The sequence below is a fragment of the Mobula birostris genome, chromosome 26 (assembly GCF_030028105.1).
Source record: "Mobula birostris isolate sMobBir1 chromosome 26, sMobBir1.hap1, whole genome shotgun sequence".
Classification (NCBI taxonomy): Eukaryota; Metazoa; Chordata; class Chondrichthyes; order Myliobatiformes; family Myliobatidae; genus Mobula; species Mobula birostris.
In genome coordinates, this window is record NC_092395.1 from 5,962,191 (window position 1) to 5,982,770 (window position 20,580).

The window sequence follows — 20,580 nt, forward strand, 5'->3', positions numbered from 1 at the left end:
AAAGCAAAGATGTAATGCTGAGGCTTTATAAAGCACTGGCAAAGCCTCACGTGGAGTATTGTGGGCAGTTTTGGGCCCCTTATCCAAGAAAGGTTGTGCTGACCTTGGAGACGGTTCAAAGGATGTTCACGAAAATGATTCCGGGATTGAAAGGCTTATCAAATGAGGAGTGTTTGATGGCTCTGGGCCTCTACTCACTGGAAATCAGAAGAATGGGGGGCGGGGTGGGGGAATCTCATTGAAACCTATCAAATGTTGAACGATATTGAAAGAGTGGATGTGAAGAGAATGTTTCTTATGGTGGAGGAGTCTAGGACCAGAGGACACAGCCTCAGAATAGAGGGACGCCCATTTAGAATGGAGATGAGGAGAAATTCCTTTAGCCAGAGAGTGGTGAGTCTGTGAAATTCATTGCCACAGGCAGCTGTGGAGGCCAAGTCTTAGGTGTATTTAAGGCAAAGGTTGATTAACTCTTGATTAGTCAGGGCATGAAGGGTTACAGAGAGAAGGCAGGGGATTAGGACTGAGAGGGAAATGGATCAACCATGATGAAACAGCGAAGCAGACTAGATGGGCCAAATGGCCTAATTCTGCTCCTATATCTTATGGCCTTATCAAAAACGAAATGCGGTTTACAGACCTGATGCAAATTGGGGGACTACTTTGTTGAGAATCTCCGCTCCAACTGCCGAAGCAGAATTTTCTGGTGGCCAACCATTTTAATTCCTGTCCCTATTCCAGTTCTGACATGTCAGTCCATGGACTCTTTTTCCAAGGTGAGGAGCAATGCCTCATATTCCACCTGGGTAGCCTTCAATCTGGTGGCATGAAGACTGATTTCTCCAATTTCTGGTAATTTTTATTCCTTTTTTTTCTCTTTTTCCCTTCCCCTTCAATCTTCTTCTATTCGTTACTCTGGCTTCTCACCTCTTTTGCCCTGCTGCCTATCACCTTCCCTTGGTGCCTCTCCTTCTTCCCTTTCTCCCATGGTCCACTCTCCTCTCCTATCAGATACCTTCTTCTCCAACTCTTTACCTTTCCCACCCAAATGGCTTCACCTATTGATTTCCAGCTTGCCCTGCTTCTAACATCTTCCCCCTTCCATTCGAGTGCTGATGAAGAGTCTCAGCCCAAAACGTTGACTGTTTATTCCACTCCGTAGGTGCTGCTTGACCTGCTGAGTCCCTCCAGCATTTTGTGTGTAATTGCTATGACTCTGAAAGTAGAATGGATCCAGTTGTATGTTCCCGTTGGCTCAGCATATGTACGCTGTGGCTTCAATGCTGATCAGAACAAATTTACTTGGATCAACTGGCCACTTGGACCAATTCCATGTTCTGCTGGTACTGTTCCAAGCCTGAGCTGCCACGTTTTTAATTAGGATCAAAGCCAAATTCAGGAAACTGTATTGTTTATACAGAGTGCTTTAAACAGAACCTCTGTATTATTTTTCTAAACTAGAGGAAAACCTCTATGGATGTGTAAATTTAATTGAAATGTATGACACATACTTAATTGATACACATTGCTAAAATAACTCTGGAAGAAGTTTAGCTTTGGCTGTCAACATCATGAAGGATCCCACCCACCCAGCTCATGGACTGTTTGTCCCACTCCCATCAGGGAGGAGGCTATGTAGCACTCATGCCAGGACCACCAGAATCAAAAACAGTTACTTTCCCCCAGCAGCAAGGCTGATCGACACCTCCACCCACTTATCCAGCAAACACTACTTTATTGCTGGGGAGGCACGGTGGTGTTGTGGTTAGCACGACACTTTACAATACTGGCGACCCAGGTTTAATTCCCGTCGCTGTCTGTAGGAGTTTGTATTTTCTCCCTGTGACAGCGTGGGTTTTCTGTGGATGCTTTGGTTTCCTCCCACAGTCCAAAGACGTACTAGTTGGTAGGTTAATTGGTTGTTGTAAATTGTCCCGAGATTAGGCTGGCATTAAATCGGGGAGTTGCTAGTGGCATGACTCAAGAGGCTGGAAGGGCCTAATCTATGCTGTATCTCAATAAATAAATAAATTTCCTGTTTGTCACCTTATGTACAGACACTACTGTGCCTAATGTCACTTTATGGACAGTCAATCAATCTATATACAGTATAAAAGCTATCTTATGTATTTATATTAATTGTGTTTTTAAATTATGATCATGTTCTTTAACTTATTGTGTTTTTTTGTGCTGCATTAGATCTAGAGTAACAATTGTTTAGTTCTTCTTTACACTTATGCACTGGAAATGACATTAAACAATCTTAAATCTTGAGTCTTGAATATTGAACTTGACAAATGCAGCCGATGTGATTATTGGCTGCCCATAGAATTTGACTGTCTGATGTTGTCAGGCTATGAAAATATATTGTGCAATTGCCTAGTAACGGCTTTAAATATTGTGAAATCAAAAACAGAAAAGCTGTTCTTTTTGAGTTACAATACATCCCAGCCACAAGCAAACTTTAATATTAATACTTTTTAATTAGTTAACCAAAAATGTGACCTTGCAAGTTCTTATCTATAAACCGAACTTTTCTGACTTGGCTTATCACAGTATCATAGATATGAAGTGGCCATTTTATTAGGTACAGCTGTTCGTTAATGCAAATATCTAATCAGCCAATCATGTGGCAGCAACTCAATGTATAGAAGCATGCAGACATGGTCTAGAGGTTCAGTTGTTGTTCAGACCAAACATCAGAACGAGGAAGAAATGTGATCTAAGTGACTTTGATCATGGAATAATTGTTGGTACCAGACAGAGTGGTTTGATTATCTCAGAAACTGCTGATTTCCTGGGATTCTCATGCACAACAGTCTCTAGAGTTTATAGGGAATGGTGCGGGAATAAAAAAAACAAAAAAGAAAACGGTGAGCACCAGTTCTGTGGGCGAAAATACCTTGTTATTGAGGGAGGTCAGAGGAGAACGGCCAGACTGGTTCAAGCTAACAGAAAGATGACAACAGCTCAGATAACCATGCATTACAACAGTGGTGTACAGAAGAGCATCTCTGAACACACAGCTCATCGAACCTTGAAGTGGACGGGCTACATCAGCAGAAGACCATGAACATACACTCGGTTGCCACTTCATTAGGTACAGGGGGTATCTAATAATGTGGCCACTGTGCATATGTTACTATATCAGCTGTCTGCAGTTCAAGTTCAAGTTTAGTTTAATTGTTATCGAGCCATACCCATGAATACAGCCAAGAGAAACAGCGTTCCTCCAGGTCGAAGATGCAAAGCACGGTACCAGCAGTACACACAGCAAATTGCACATGGCATTTAAATCACATATATTTATGATAGCATTAAAACATACAGCCACAAAATATAATATAGCCCATGTCCCTGAATGGCATGGCCTGAAGGTTTATTTATTGAGACAGCATGGAATAGGCCCTTCGAGCCACATCGGCCAGCAATCCCCAAATTAACTCCTAGCCTAATCGCGGGAGAATTTACAATGACCAATTAACCTACCAACCGGTATGTCTTTGGACTGTAGGTGGAAACTGGAGCACCCGGAGGAAAGCCACACAGTCACGGGGAGAACGTACAAACTCCCTATAGGCAGCATCGGGAATTGAACCCGGGTCGCTGGTACTGTACAGCGTTGTGCTGCCGTGCCAATCGAATGTGGTTGGGATATTGTTCCGGAACCACACTACTTCAGCCATGCTGCATATTCAACCAATCGTTTAATACTAGCAATCTTACAGGTTCAAAAATACATTCCAGTATTCTTCCGTTTTCTATATACATTCCAGCCCTCTGCACAACAGCCTATCAAAGTACTTGTGAGAATTTTCACATCAATCTTATCAGCATGCTAAATGATAATGGAAAGCGGTGTAATAACAGGCGTTGTTAGGTTAACACAGCCGCACCTGTACAGGAAAAATATGAGAGGTAATTCTCTTAGATGTTGAGCATTTATCAGAACAATACATCCAGTTCTAATGAAAGCTCTATCACCAAAAAGATAGCTTATCTTTTCTTTCAAAGAAGTCTGCTGAACGGTTACAATCATTCAATGCTTTCTCTTGTCTTCCTGTCATATTGTATTTAAAACTTCTGGCAGGTTTGGTTAAAAACACCCACCCTACCAGGTTCAGGAACAATTATTACCCCTCAATCATCAAGCTCTTCAACTACTGGGGATAATTTCACTTTCCCCAGCATTGAAATGTTCCCACAGCCAATGGACTGACTTTCAAGGACTCTTCATCTCATGCTCTCGATATTTGTTGTTTATTTATTTATTTATTGAGCTGCACTGGACTGTTGGCGGGTGGTCCTGGGTTCGAATCCAGCCGGCCCCTCGCATACTTTCCATCCGTGCTGGGTTGAGCATTGAGATAGCAACTCGGCCTCGTAAAAAACGGAGAGATGCGAAAGAAACGGCAAGGTTGCCACCCGATGCAGGACAAGGCATGGAAAGGAACAACAATTTATTTATTTATTTTTTTCCCTCTTTTTGCATTTGTGCATTTTGTTGTCTTTTGCGTACCGGTGTTTGTCCATTTTGTTGGGTACATTTTTCCATGAATTCTATTGTGTTTCTTTGTATTTGCTGTGAATGCCCACAAAAGATGAATCTCAGTGTTGTATATGGTGACATACTATATATAAATCAACTTTGAACTTTCAACAGTGATTATGAAGCCCTTCTCCACTCTCAAGTCCTTTCTGTGAATAAAAAAATGGATTGCACATTCCAAAGCACGGGGAGTTTGCACAAGTTTGCTTTCCTTCGGCTGAAAGGGGAAACCCCATTCCCAAACCTCTACCAATGGTTCTGGGTGGGTGAAACAGACTGAGTCATAGTCTTCACTTGCAAAAGCTTTGATTACACAGCAGTTTTCAGACACTTGTCCTCCTGTCCTGTGTGACATGGGACACTTGCTTAACTCTTCGAGAGTACTTTGAATTATGTTGAATATTTTCATGTTACTTCTGCTACATTCATCATTAAGGACCCCCTTCACCCAGGACTGGTCCTCCTCTCATTGCTACCATCAAGGAGAAGGTACAGGAACCTGAAGGCACACACTCAACAATTCAGGAACAGCTTCTTTCCCCGAGCCATCGGATTTCTGAAAGGACAATGAACCCACGAACACGACCTCACTGTTTTTATCCTCACTTTCTGCACTTGATTTTTACTTTAATTATGTATGTATACATGTAGTATTGTGCAAAAGTCTTAGCCACATATTCTTGTGCAGTAGTTTTCTATGACTCTACCTTTATGGTAGCTAACAATAATTAGTATATGTTTCTATCTTCCCTTCACATACTTTATGTAAATCAGTTCCGATTGGATGAAGATTTTTCACCAGAACACCTTATTTAAATTGCTTCTAGATAAACCTCTGAAATGGAATAGCACTAGAAAATGCCAAAAACACCATAAAACCGTAGGATATAGGAGAATAATTAGGCTGCTATGCCCATCGAGTCTGCCTCACCATTCCATTATGGCTGATTTAATAGCCCTCTCAACCCCACTTTCCTGCCTTCTCCCTGTAACCTTTGATGGACAGACTAATCAAGAACCTATCAACCTCCTCTTTAAATATACCCAATGACTTGGCCTCCATAGCTGTCTGTGGCGATCATTTCCACAGATTCACCACCCTCTGGCTAAAGAAATTCCTCCTCATCTCTGTTCTAAATGCATGTCCCTCTATTCTGAGGCTGCACCGCTGGTCCAAGCAAGTCAGCAAGTTAGGCAGCATCTGTGGACAGAGAAACGGTGTGAATGTGACTTTCCTTTTTCCCCCACAGATGTGGCCTGAACTGCTGAGTGTTTCCAGCACTTTCTGTTTTATTTCAGATTTCCAACATCTGCAATGTTTTGATTCCTGGGAATGGAAATTAGATGACGTTGGGTATTGTGTCAATCCTCTCTGCTCACTAAATAGCTGATGTCTCCAAGAATTTCACTTGGATCTTGGGATCTGACAATAACTTTCACAGAGTGATGTACACACACTGCCCTCTTTACTGGTCACCTCCTGTGCTTAATGAAGTGCTCACGGAGTGCATGCTCGTGGTCTCCCGCTGCTGTAGCCCATCCACTTGATGGTTCGATGTTTTGTACATTCAGAGATACTCTTCTGCACACCACTGTTGTAACGTGTGGTTATTTGAGTTACTGTCGCCTTCCTGTCAGCTTGAACCAGTCTGGCCATTCTCGTCTGACCTCTCTCACTAACAAGTCATGTTAACCCACAGAACAGCCGCTCACAGGATGTTTCTCTGTTTTTCACACCATTCACTGTAAGTGCTAGAGACTGTTGTGTGTGAAAATCCCAGGAGATCAGCAGTTTCTGAGATACTCAAACCACCCCGTCTGGCACCAACAATCATTTCCCCCAGTCAAAGTCACTTAGATCACATTTCTTCCCCATTTTGATGTTTGGTCTGAACAACAACTGACCATCTTGACCATGTCGGCATGCTTTGATGCATTGATATGATTGGCAGATTAGATATTTGTGCTAATGAGCAGGTGTACAGGTGTACCTAATAAAGCGGCCACTGAGTGTGGAACACTACAGTACAGGACAGGCCCTTTGGCCCACGATGTTGCACCAACTGAATTTATGTTTTCAGGTTTATTATCACTGACTCATAGGACATTAAATTTATTGTACAGTACAAAGATGTAAAATGACTATGAACTAGAGAATAAATAAATGGTGGAAAAGAAGGAATAAAGAGGTAGTGTTCATGGGGACGTTGTTTTCAGATGATTGGAGGAAAGCACAGGGGCAACGTCTGACGTAGGTGAGTGTGTGCAACTTTCTGCCAGGAATGGTGGTAGAGGCAGATGCGGTAGAGATATTTACGAGATTCCTTGATAGACAAATGGATGATAGGAAAATGGAGGTCCATGTGGGAGGGAAGGGTTAGATTGATCTTGGAGTAGGTTCAAAGGACTGTACAACATTGTGGGCTGAAGGGCCTGTACTGTGCTGTAATGTTCTATGTAGAGATACAGCGTGGTAACAGACCCTCTGGCCCATGGAGCCTGCACCTCCCAGTCACACCCATTGACTAATTAACCTACTAACCCATACAGCTTTGCAATGTGGGAGGAAACCAGAGCACCCGGAGGAAATATCTGTGGTCACGGGGAGAAGGTGCAAACTCTTCACAAACAGTGAACCCAGGTCGTTGGCATTGTGAAGCGATATGCTAACTGCTACAGTACAGTGGCGCCCAACGCTACTGTTCTATGTTCTATAGAATCCAAATCAGGTTTAATATCTCTGGCATATGTTGTGAAATTTGTTGTTTTTGGGGCAGCAGTACAATGCAATACATAATAATATAAAAGCTGTGAATTACAGTCAGTAAGTATGAGACTGAGCCCCTTTCAGACTCAAGCCGAACTACAGAGGATGGGGAGGAGGTCCGGCCCCTGCACATGTGGCACACAGGCCCTCTGGCGAGTGGACACACCCTGGCGCTCGTGAACCAGATCCCCAGCTATGGGTAAGCAGACCCACTGCCTTGTGGGCAGCCTCAGGAGAGACGAAGGCTACGGGAGTAAACCCAGACAGCAAATCCGGAGTGAAGCCCCGAAGGCAGCTGGACGTCATTGAACGTCGTTCTGGCAGCTCCTGCAGCCAAGCTGGTGCCAAATGTATTGCTTCATAAACTTTCCTTTGGTGAGGCCGAGAGGGGAATCTTGATGACTGGGCATCTCAGGATCTCCATACCTTGTGCCCAGGCTTGTGATGATGATGATCATCACCCATTGTCCTTTGAGACAGGTGGATATAAAATAGTTAAATTAATTATTAGTGCATAAAGTAGTGAGGTAGAGGTAGTGTTCATGGGTTCAATATCCACTCAGAAATCTGATGGCAGAAGGGAGGATGCTGTTCTTGGATTGTTGAGTGTGTGCCTTCAAGCTTCTGTGCCTCCTTCCTGATGGTAGCAATGAGAACGAGGGATGAGCTGGATGATGTGGGTCCTGAATGATGAATGCTGCCCTTTTGAGGCACTGCTCCTTGAAGATGTCCTGGATGCTGCGGAGATTAGAGTCCATGATGGAGCTAACTGAGTTCACAACTTCCTGCAGCTTCTTTTGATCCTGTGCAGGAGCAACTCCCCCCCCCACCATTATCACCCCCACACCAGATGGTGATGCAGCCTGTTAGAATGCTCTCCACGGTACATCTGTCGAAATTTACATGTCTCTTTGGTGTCTACCAGATCTCCTCAAACTGCTAATGAAATGTAGCTGCTGTCATGACTTATTTGTAGCTGCACTGATATGTTGGTCCCAGTTAGATCCTCAGAGATGTTGACACCCAGGAATTATAGATAGAGACACCTAACTGTCTGAAAAGGAGGATATAATATTTCACTTATACACGACTATATACTTAATCAGAGAGTTGTTGAATCTCTCCCTGGGCAGGGAAACATTGTTTAACAGCATAAAAAAAAGTGATGCTTAAACCAGAAAGCAGATTATATCTAAATGCACAGAAACGCCACAGGCCAGAAGTACAGGAACTAATCCTCCATTGAAAAAATTAATGGCTCGCTGCGTTGGCTCGCTGACATGAGGAGATGAGTTAGACTGAGAGTGTAGTAACATGTTGGCTCCACATAACTGGAATTTCTCGCATACTCAACTTTGACCTTCCTCCCATTGAATAGAAAACAACTTCATGTGCAGACTACAGCAGCAGCAGCTTTATTAATTACCAACAGAAGTATTCAGACACATTTATTTTATAGAATGCAGAAATACAATTGGAATTAGAATCAGAATCAGGTTTATTATCACTGACGTAAGCCATGAAATGTGTTGTACACTAAGGCATAAATATTACAATAAGTTACAAACATAATGAATGTTGCGGAAGAGGAATAGTGAGGTCGTGTTCATAGACCAGAGGGGAAGAAGATGTTCCTAAAACGTGGAGTGTGTGTCTTCAGGCTTCTGTACTTCCCCGTCAATGTTAATAACAAGGAGACGGCATGTGCTGGACGGTGAGGATCCTTAATGATGGACATTGCCTTTTTGAGGCATCGTTTCTTGAAGATGCACATAAAATACTGGAGGAATTCAGCATCTAAGATAGTTGACATTTTGGGCCGAGGCCCTACTTCAGGACTGAATATCTCAGGAACATAGCTTGAAGATGTCCACAGTGGTGGGTTTGAGCCTGTGATGGAACTGACTGAGTCTACAACCCTCTATAGTGATGTTTCAGTTCTTGACTCATTAATTATGCCTTGTAGGGAAAATATAACTTAATGTGAAAGTGAAATGTGTATGTTTATGAAAATTATAGTACAGATTCAATAGAAATTTACAGGATATATCTTGAATGCCTTTGCCAAGGCATATTAAAGACCTGGGTCTTGTTCTGAACACAAAAAAGACCCAAGTCCTATATCAGCCATCTCCCAGCCAGCCATTTGTCCAGTCCTCCATAAAGGTTGACGATATTACTCATGAAAATATAAACCACTTTCCCTACCTTGGCAGCATTCTCTCCTGAAAAACAGACATCAATCATTGCCCGAGTAAGTGCTAGTGGAGCCTATGCAAGATTAAGGAAAAGAGTCTTTGAAGACTGCGACCTACAGGTCCAAACAACACTTTTGGTCTATAAAGCAGTTGTTCTTCCTACTGTATGGAGTTGAATCATGGGCCACCTACAGTCAGCACCTGAAAGCCCTGGAACAATAACACCACTGATCCTTATGAAAGATTTTGGGGATCAGCTGGAAGGACAGACACACAAAGACCAGTGTACTGGAGGAGGCCAACATGAACAGCATCTCCACCTCGATAAAGCAGCACCAACTTGATGGATAGGTCATGTCATTCAGATGCCTAGCTCACATCTCCTCAAACAGACCCTCTGCTCCCAGTTGAAGGAAGGTCAGCGAGCCCCTGGCGGGCAAAGGAACCGCTTCAAAAATAACATCAAAATCAGCCTGAAGGAATTCAACATTGCATCTAAAACCTGGGAAAACATTGGACCCAATAGATACACCCAGAGGAAATCTGTTCAAGAGGGAGCTGTGCTACATGACAGCCGACTTCCTTGTGCCACAGGGAACAAGTGGCAGCTGTGTAAAGGGGACTGAACAACCAAAAGACCCAACCACTAACCACAGCCATACCGCACCAACATTTGTGAATCCCTGATCAGCCTCTACAGTTACTAGAGGACCCAACAGTAGGCAAACTCTTAGAAGAACATCATACGCGACTCAAGTGATCGCACTATTACATTATTACTTTATTTATTGACTTTCCACTGAAGATCTAAGCTAAGACACATCAGGCCAAATCTTCCTGGAAAATAAGACCATGACATATAGGAGTAGAATTAGGCCATTTGGCTCATCGAGACTACTCTGTCATTTCATCATGGCTGATCCAATTTTCCTCTCAGCCCCAATCTCCTGTCTTCTCCCCATATCCCTTCATGCCCTGACCAATCAAGAATCTATCGACCTCTGTCTTAAATACACATAAAGACCTGGCCTCCACAGCTGCCTGTGGCAAAGAATTCCACGGATACTTGCACATTAATGATACTTCTGGCAAATGAAATATCACCTGTTCATTTCCCTCCATAGTTGCTACCTGACTCGCTAACTTTTCAAACTTTTGGTGAGAACTGGAAGAAGTTACCTGAAACAGCTTATAGGTAAATATAGGAAAAGGCAGAGAGAAAAGAAGAAAAAGGAAGCCCTTTACTAAAAGTAAAAGCAGAGTAATTAAATCACAAAAGGAACGAAGGTGTAAGGCAAAAGTGACGGTAATAGAATAACACTGGATTCAAGATTCAAAATTGTTTAATGTCATTTCCAGTACACAAGTATAAAAGAGAATGAAATTATTGTTACTCCGGATCTGATGCAGCACAAAAAAAAAATCACAAGGAAATAAAGAACACAATAATAAAAAAAACACAATAAACACATAAGATAGCTTATATGTGCAGATTGATTTTATGTCCATAAAGTGACGCTGGGCACAGGAGTGTCTGTACACAAGGTGACTGACAGGAAAGGATGAAGTTGTGGTGGTTGGGGTGTGGAGGGGTGGGTTAGTGGGTGGAGGTGTTGATCAGCCTTACTGCTTGGGGAAAGTAACTGTTTTGAGTCTGGGTCCTGGTATGGATGCTACATAGCCTCTCCCCCAATGGGAGTGGGACAAACAGTCCATGAGCAGGGTGGGTGGGATCCCACATGATGTTACTGGACTTTTCCCTGTACCTTGCTGCTTATATGTCCCTGATGGCAGGTAGGCTGGTGCCAATGTTGCACTGGGAAGTTTTGACTACCTGTTGTAGAGCATTCCTGTCCACTGCAGTACAGTTTCTGTACCAAGCAGTGATGCAGCTGTAGCACAGGAAAATGAGGACAGATCTAACAGAAAGAAAAAAATTAATTAAGTTTAAATAAGGGTGAGGAAGGGTCTTAGCCCTAAACATTGTTGGTTTATTCCCCTATATAAATGCTGTCTGACATGCTGAGTTTCTTCAGCATTTTGTGTGTGTTGCTCTGGATTTCCAGCATCTACAAAATCTCTTATGTCTCTGTTTTTAACCTATTGTTGTACAGAAGTGATTGCTGGTCAGACATTTTAGTTAAACACCAGTAACTGAAATTCTCAGAAACCATTAACATCAGGGTTCAAGGCTGGAAGCAAGTAAAGCCTAAATGATTGGTCCTGGCTGATTCTAACTCTACCTCGCCACTGAGAACCTTGACTAACTTCTATTGATGCACAGTGCAGAGTATCATGACTGGTTGCATCATGGCCTGGTATGGAAACACCAATGTCCAGGAATGGAAAAGCCTACAAAAAGTACTGGAGATGGCCTGGTCCATCACAGGAAAAGCTCTCCCCACCATTGAGCACATCTACAAGAGCGCTACCACGAGCGGGCAGCATCCGTCATCAAGGACCCCCACCATCCAAGCCATAGTCTCTTCTCACTTCTGTCATCGTGAAGGGGCTACAGAGTAGCCTTAGATCCCTCACCACCAGGTTCAGGAACAGTTATTATCCTACATCCATCAGGTTCCTGAATCAGTATGGATAACTTCACTCGCCTCAACACTAGACTGATTTCATAACCTACAGACTCACTTTACAACTCATGTTCTCAGTACTATCTGTTTATCTATCTATCTATCTAATGTATGTATGTATGTATATATTTATTTATTGATTTATTATTGTCAGTTTATTTTTATTTGCATATTTCATCTTTTTTTTACGCATTGTCAGCCTTTGTGTGTAGATTTTCATTGATTCTGTTGTATTTCTTTGTTCTACTATGAATGCCTGCAAGAAATGAAGCTCAGGGTAGGATATGGTGACATTAAAGCACTTAGATAACAAATTGACTTTGAACTTTGAACAGATCTGACCAGCTGATATGAGCAACCTCAAATCCCAGTGATTGACTGATCTTTCTTGTGAAGCTCTTAACCAGCTGACAAGTGGTTAAAACCTTAAATGTCAGCTTTAAATACCGACAATTGAAATGATTAGGGTAATTTTATCTTGTCATAATTAGAACCCTGTCTTCCCTAAAATTGGGTTTATGATTTGGTTGTTGCAATTAGTTCTGAGGGTGACGAATAAAACCTAGGAAATGGAATATTTGATACCTGAATCTCAGTGTTATGTGATACAGTTTTAATTTTAGCCAGACTGGACAGAACTGAAGATCATTGCTGGTTGATCTCATGTGAGGCACTGGTTACTCCTGACTGCCATTCATATCAGCACATCTCATATTTCCCAGCTTTTCCCCCTTTTCTCTAACCCATGTTGTCCCAGTCTTGGGAGAGTGTGATGGGAAAGTCTAGAGAGAACTTCACTCTGTATCTCCTACTCTAGGAATGTGTGATGGGACGGTGTAGAGGGGGCTTTACTCTGTAACTCTTAGTCCTGGGAATGTGCAATGGGACAATGTAGAGGGAGCTTTACTCTGTATCACTCATAAGGACATTAGAATATAAGAAATAGGAGCAGGAGTAGGCCATCTGGCCCATTGAGCCTGCCCCACCATTCAATAAAATCATGGCTGATCTGTCCGTAAACTCAGCTCCATCTGCCTGCCTTTTCCCCATAACCCTTAATTCCCTTATTATGTAAAAACCTATCTAACTGTTTCCTAAATATATTTAGTGAAGAAGCCTCAGCTGCTTCCCTGGGCAGAGAATTCAACAGATTCACCACTCTCTGGGAAAAACAGTTTCTCCTCATCCCCATCCTAAATCTTCTGCCCTGAATCTTGAGGCAATGTCCCCTAGTTCTAGTCTCACCTACCAATGGAAACAACTTTCCTACTTCTATCTTATCTACCCCTTTCAAAATTTTGTATGTTTCTATAAGATCCCCTCTCATTCTTCTGAATTCCATAGAGTATAGTCCCAGGCGACTCAATCTCGCTGCATAGGTTAACCCCTTCATCTCTGGAATCAACCTGGTGAACCTCCTCTGCACTGCCTCCAAAGCCAGAATATCCTTCCTCAAGTATGGAGACCAGAACTGCACACAGTACTCCAGGTGCGGCCTCACCAGTACCCTGTACAGTTGCAGCATGACCTCCCTGCTCTTAAATTCAATCTCTCTAGTAATGAAGGCTAACATTCCGTTTGCCTTCTTAATAACCTGTTGTACCTGCAAGCCAACTTTTTGCGATTCATCAACAAGCACTCCCAAGACCCTCTGCACAACAGCATGCTGCAATCTTTCACCATTTAAATAATAATCTGCTCTTTTATTATCCCTTCCAAAGTGGATGATCTCTCATTTACCAACATTGTATTCCATCTGCCAGCCCTTGGCCCACTCACTTAACCTATCTATATCCCTCTGCAGACTCTCCACATCCTCTGTACAATTATTTTTCCACTCAGTTTAGTGTCATCAGCAAATTTTGCTACACTACACTCAGTCTCCTCTTCCAAATCATCAATGTAAATAGTAAACAGCTGCGGGCCCAGCACCGACCCCTGTGGCACCCCATTCACCACTGACTGCCAACCAGAGAAACACGCATTTATACCAACCCTCTGCATTCTATTAATTAACCAATCCACTATTCATGCCAATACACTTCCTCCGACTCCATGCATCCGTATCTTATTTATAAGTCTCTTGTGCGGCACCTTATCGAACACCTTCTGGAAATCCAAGTATACGACATCCACCTGTTCCCCTCTATCCACTGCACTCATTATGTCCTCAAAGAACTCCAGTAAGTTTGTCAAACAGGACCTGCCCTTTCTGAATCCATGCTGCACCTGTCTAATGGAACCACTCCTTTCTAAATGTTTCACTACTTCTTCCTTAATGACAGTTTCAAGCATTTTCCCAACTACAGACATTAAGCTAACTAGCCTATAGTTGCCCGTCTTTTGCCTACATCCTTTTTTAAAAAGTAGCATGACATTTGTTGTCTTCTCATCCGCCGGGACCTGCCCAGAGTCTAGAGAATTTTGGCAAATGATTACCAACTTGTCTACTATAACCTCTGCCAATTCCCTCAGCGCCCTGGGATGCATCCCATCAGGACCAGGGGACTTAACTACCTTCAGGCCCTCTAGTTTGCTCATCACTATCTCTTTAGTGACGGGGGAGTGTAATGAGTGTACAGGGAGCTTTAGACTGTAACTCTCACTCTGGGAGAGTGTTATGGGACAGTGTAGAGTGAGCTTCACTCTGTATCTCTCTGTCCTGGGCTAGTGTGATAGGACAGTGTAGAGGGAGCTTCACTCTGTATCTCAGCCCTTGGAGAGTGTGATGGGACAGTGTAGAGGAAGCTTAACGCTGTATCTCAGCCTTAGGACAGTGTAGACCTTTCCATGAACAGGAAATGACTCTGCACAGCTGTGGACCTTGAGATGAATGCCCTCCTGGTGATAACGATGTTTTGTGGAAGCACGCAAAGCTTCTTTGCTCCTTTTGGATATTTTCAGTCGCTGATTGGATGGATCTTGAGCTGGCAAGAAATATGTCTTACTTCAGAATAAGAATCAGTTTCAGCTTTTTATCACTGATGAATGTCATGAAATGTGTGGTTTACAGCAATAATAGAAGAAAAAATTACTCTAGGTTACAAGTATTACAAGTTATTATATGCAGTGGATACAGCCAAGTCCATGACAGGTAAAGCCTTCCCCACCATTGTGGTCATCTGCATGGAGTGCACTGTTGCAGGAAAGCAGCATCCATAATCAGGGGTCCTCGTCACCCAGGCCAGGCTCCCTGCTCACTGCTGCCATTAGGAAGAAGGTACAGGAGCCTCAGGATCCACACCACCAGTTTCAGGAACAGTTATTATCCTCCAACCATCAGCCCCTTGAACCAAAGGGGATAACTTGACGTAACTTCACTCACCCCGTAACTGAACTGTTCCCACAAACTATGGACTCACTTTCAAGGACACCTCATCTCATTTTCTCGACATTTATTTATTATTTATTAATATTAATATTATTTCTTTTTTCCCTTTCTTTTTGTGTTTGTACAGTTTGTTTTCTTTTGCACATTGTTGGTACAGTCTTTTGTTGATTCTATTATGGTTATTAGACTTATCGGGTATGCCTGCAAGAAAATGAATCTCAGGGTTGTATATGGTGACATATTTGCACTTTGATGATAAATTTACTTTGAACTTTGAATATGAGTTCGATTTCAATATTTAAGAGGTATTTGGATAAGTACCTGGATTGAAACGGTATAGATCAGGTTCAGGTTGATGGGACTAGGCGGAGTAATAGATTGGCATAGACTGGATGGGCTGAAGGGCCTGTGTCTGGGCTGTAATGCTCTACGACTCCATGAAGTTAAAATTAGTGAAATGTTTAATTGTAAACTCAGAGATCCACATTGTATTTACTAAAGTACCAATAATCTACCTGTGAACTAGTTAGCAAATAGCTGACAGCGCATTGGTACAGCATAAAATTTAATCTTTGCAGCCTGTTAACATTCCTCTCAACTCTGGTCACTTTGTTTTCTGTCACAATATTGTTTTCACAGACACCTCCTGAAGGGACCCTTCATCATTTCTATATAACTTCACTCTGATAGTTGTAAGACAGTGGTGTGAAAACTAGTGTGCAAGCTGTTGGACGCAGGGATTTCAGACTTCAGATTTAGATTTATGTTCAAAATATACATTGAAGCATACGGTGAAATGGACTGTTTGTGTAAGCAACCAATACAAGCCAAGGAAGTGCTGGGGGAAGCCCACAAGTGTTGCCACACTTTCTGGCACCAGCAAAGCATACCCACAACGCAGCAGACAACAAGCACAAAAAAATCACAACAGCAGCAAAACAAGCCTCTTCCTCTGTCACACCCTCCCAAACACACTGTAGTCCTTCAACTACAGGACGGGCCTCCCAGCCTCCAGTCTCCAGGCTTTGGCCATTGGGCTTCAACTTCCACACTACTGATCAACCTCGGGGCTCTTATCTGCGCTATTGATCTCCAGACCAGCCAATAATGGGACACTGAACTCCAGTCTGGAACCCTGGGCCTACTGACTGCCTAGCTCTCGTGCCTCCTTGTGCCTCCAGCTCTCATGGAATTCTGGTCGCTGGCCTTTGAGCACAGAGTGAAGACCTGGACTGCGGATGTCTCGTGTAAGTACTAGGGATAAATTAGAATAATGTGCAAACTCTTAGGGAGTTTAACGTTGGTACTAACTGTGTTTATGCAACAGAATAAAATAATCTTGCCACTTTTACATTGTATCACACCTTAGTTTGTCTTTGGTGCAAATAATCGGTAATTTTCCATACTCCATCTTGCCCAGAACAAACTGTGCATCCTCACATCAGCCATTACTGTCTGGTTTGGTGCAGCATCCCATCAGAATATACAAAAACTACAGCCAACTGTCAGTTCAGCAGAAAAGATTATTGGGTGCAGTCTACCACCACTTCAGGGCTTTTATGTGTCCAGGACAAAGAGGTGGGCAGGAAAACCATTAGCAATAAAGTTAAAAATGAAAAATGCTATAGGAACGCAGTGGGGCAGGCAGAACCTACGGATTTTAGTGAACAGTTGACTTTCGGGCTGAGACCCTTCATCAGGAAAAATCATTGTGGACACAATCCACCCAGCAAATTGCCTTTCCCAAAAGCTCTCTTCTGGGAAACGCTGTAGGGTTTCACACCATCTTCAAAAAAGTTTCTTCCCCCAGGCAATTAATCTGATGAACCATTCTAGTTGTCTCCCAACTCCACTCTATCTATTACCCGCCTCACTAAATTATACTGTGAACACTATAAACCACTTTTTAAAACGCTGTTTACATTGTAATTACATGCTGGCATTTATGTATTTATCCACATTTTATTTCATATCCATACTTCTAACTTTATTAGCTTTTTTATACTTAGTTTTATATTGCGTATATATATTTTATTCTTTGTGATTGTTGACTGTTGTTGTTTTTTGTTGCACGTCATGCCCTAACCAACACACCACAGCAAATCCCGAACACGTGTAAATGTATATGGTGAATAAAGTTGAACTTTATCCTTGATTGTTGATTTTTAAACCCACAGCGTTTCTAATTTTACTGCTTAATGAGTTACTTAGTATTCAGGTGTGACTGGAGTCCTTCCTTTTGCCTCTCCAGACTCTCTCAATGGATTCATGTGTCTGTCATCAGGCCAAAGTAAACAAAATAAACACTCAGATATTGGTTTCTTCACATCCAAGTTAAAGTCCGGCCAATGAAGAAAGCAGATTACATAACTCGAGTACATGCTAACTGCGGTATGTGGCTGATAAATTGCCGAATGAATTCGTCTGGCATATGAGCTTTGCAGGTCTCACACAGATGGCCATGTTGCTTGGGTCTGATTGCGTCCTGGACGTACTCTTTTGCATCTTCAGATGAGTTGCTAAAAACCCTTCCTGAATTTCTCAAACACGAGGAATTCTGCAGGTGCTGGAAATTCAAGCAACACACATCAAAGTTGCTGGTGAACGCAGCAGGCCAGGCAGCATCGCTAGGAAGAGGTACAGTCGACGATTCAGGCCGAGACCCTTCGTCAGGACTAACTGAAGGAAGAGCTAGTAAGAGATTTGAAAGTTTGAGGGGGAGGGGGAGATGCAAAATGAGTTGGCTGGGTCTTCAGATAAGCTAGAAAAATACAGCCGATGACGCCACCCGAGGCAGTGGCAGGCTGATTCACGACGAGCCCTTTCTGAAAGGTTAAAGGGGTATTATTGCCGCACGTGGAGAGGGGTCACTTCCTGGGACAATCAGTGCCAAGAACTAGGTCCAATTCTAAATGCTGCTGGGAGTGTAATGTGCAGCTTGTTCTGCTGCAGGAAATGTATTCAATCTGGTTTAGACAGAAGCAACACACATCAAAGTTGCTGGTGAACGCAGCAGGCCAGGCAGCATCTGTAGGAAGAGGTGCAGTGGACCTCTTCCTACAGATGCTGCCTGGTCTGCTGCGTTCACCAGCAACTTTGATGTGTGTTGCTTGAATTTCCAGCATCTGCAGAATTCCTGTTGTTTGGTTTAGACAGAACTCCACTTTGAATAAAACTGATGGCAGGTTTCAGCCTGAAACATCAACTGCTTGGTCCTCTCCGTGGCTGCTGTTCCTCCACCATTTTGTGTGTGTTGCTTTAAACAAAACTGAAATGTTTCTGGGTGGCACGGTAGCCTAGCTGTTAGCGTAATGTGATTGCAACACCAGTGACACCAACCATTTATTTATCTTGTAAATTGTAGCAATTTTATGCCTTTACCATGTACTGCTGCCATAAATTCAAATATCGTGTCATAAACAAGAGAAAATCTGCAGACGCTGGAAATCCAGAGCAGCACACAAAATGCCAAGGAACTCAGCAGGCCAGGCAGCAGCTAAGAAAATGAATAAACAGTTGACGTTTTGGGCTGAGATCCTTCTTCAGGACTGGTGAGAGGTCTCAGGCTGAAATGCCGACTGTTTGCTCTTTTCCAAAGACGCCGTGGGCCTGCTGAGCCCCTCCAGCACTGTGTGTGTGTGTTTCTCTGCAATTTCTTGCAGTCTTGGGCCAAGGAGCTGCAACCAGGGGCGTGAGGGTAGTGAGGGAACATTCTGATGAGACGGTAAATCACCGTGGTGTTGGCGAATGTCAGCAATGACTCAAAGAGCCATAGGTTTTATGCTCTTATTTTTAGATAGTTCATTAAAAACATTCCTTCCATGCCTCAATCTGTGATTATATGACGCTCTATCTAGAGGTTTGTACTCAGAGACCTCACAGAACCCGAGCTTGTAGGTAGGTACTATCGGTCGTCGTCAATCCTAATCTTCAAAACCGGCAATGTGGTTCTGGGTGAAGTGTTGATATTATTACAAGGTTGTTATTTACAATCCCATTTTAACATATCATGGTTACCATGGTTACCACACGAGGCAACAAGCAAAACAATTCAAATGAATCATGTACACAAGAGATTCTGTAGATACTGGAAACCCAGAGCAATGCACACAAAATGCTGAAGGAACTCAGCAAGTCGGGCAGCATCTATGGAAATGAATAAACAGTTGATGTTTTGGCCCGAGACCCTTCATCAGGACGGGAAGGGAAGGGAGCAGAAGCCAGAATAAGAAGGTAGGGGGAATGGAAGAAGTTCAAGCTGGCAGGTGATAGGTGAAGCCAGGTGAGGAGGAAGGAGGATAAAGTAAGAAGCTGGGAGTTGATAGGTGGAAGTGGTAAAGGGCTGAAGAAGAAGGAATCTGGTAGGACAGTTGAACTTGGGACAAGGGGAAGTAGGAGGGGCACCAGAGGAAGGTGATGAGAAGGAGGTGGGAGGGAAATCAGAATGGGGAATGGCAAAAGGGAGATGGGAGAGGGAGCAGAAATTTCCAGAAGTTGGAGAAATCATTGTTCATGACGTCAGGTTGGAGTATTGGGCCCTATGAAATCTATTGTCTATGCAGTAGATAGCATCAGATTGCCAGCAACAAGAGACCTCAATAACACTGTTCCTTTTGCTTAAAAATAAATATAAGCTAATTCCACTCTCTAAGGAATTGTGGAGAGGGTTTAAAATGGTACAAATATTAGTGCTGTGAGTTGAGAATCCAATTTCTCCCTCTGGCCAAAGAAGACGAATCATTTTAAGTGTCTAGTTTGACCGCAGTGTTGTGACAAATGTCTAGCATTACAGACTGAACAATATCCAAGAACTCCAAAGCCATATGCTCGCATGTCTATTTGTTTGAGAGCGTCGAGTCGTTTCTGGACTGTGACTTCAAGATGGTTGGACCAAGACAGGAACTTGAAGTTCTCAATCCTTTCCACATCAACACCATTGATGGAGGCAGGAGCCGGTGCACTATTCCCCGCTTCCTGAAGGCAATGACCAGCTCTTTTGTTTTGTAGACACTGAGGAAAGGGATGTTGTCATGACACCCAGTTACTAAGCTCCCTATCTCCTTCCTGTACTCCATCTCGTTGGTCTTTGAAATGCAGCCCACTACAGTGGCATAACATGGAGTTAGTACAGCACCTGGGTGCACATT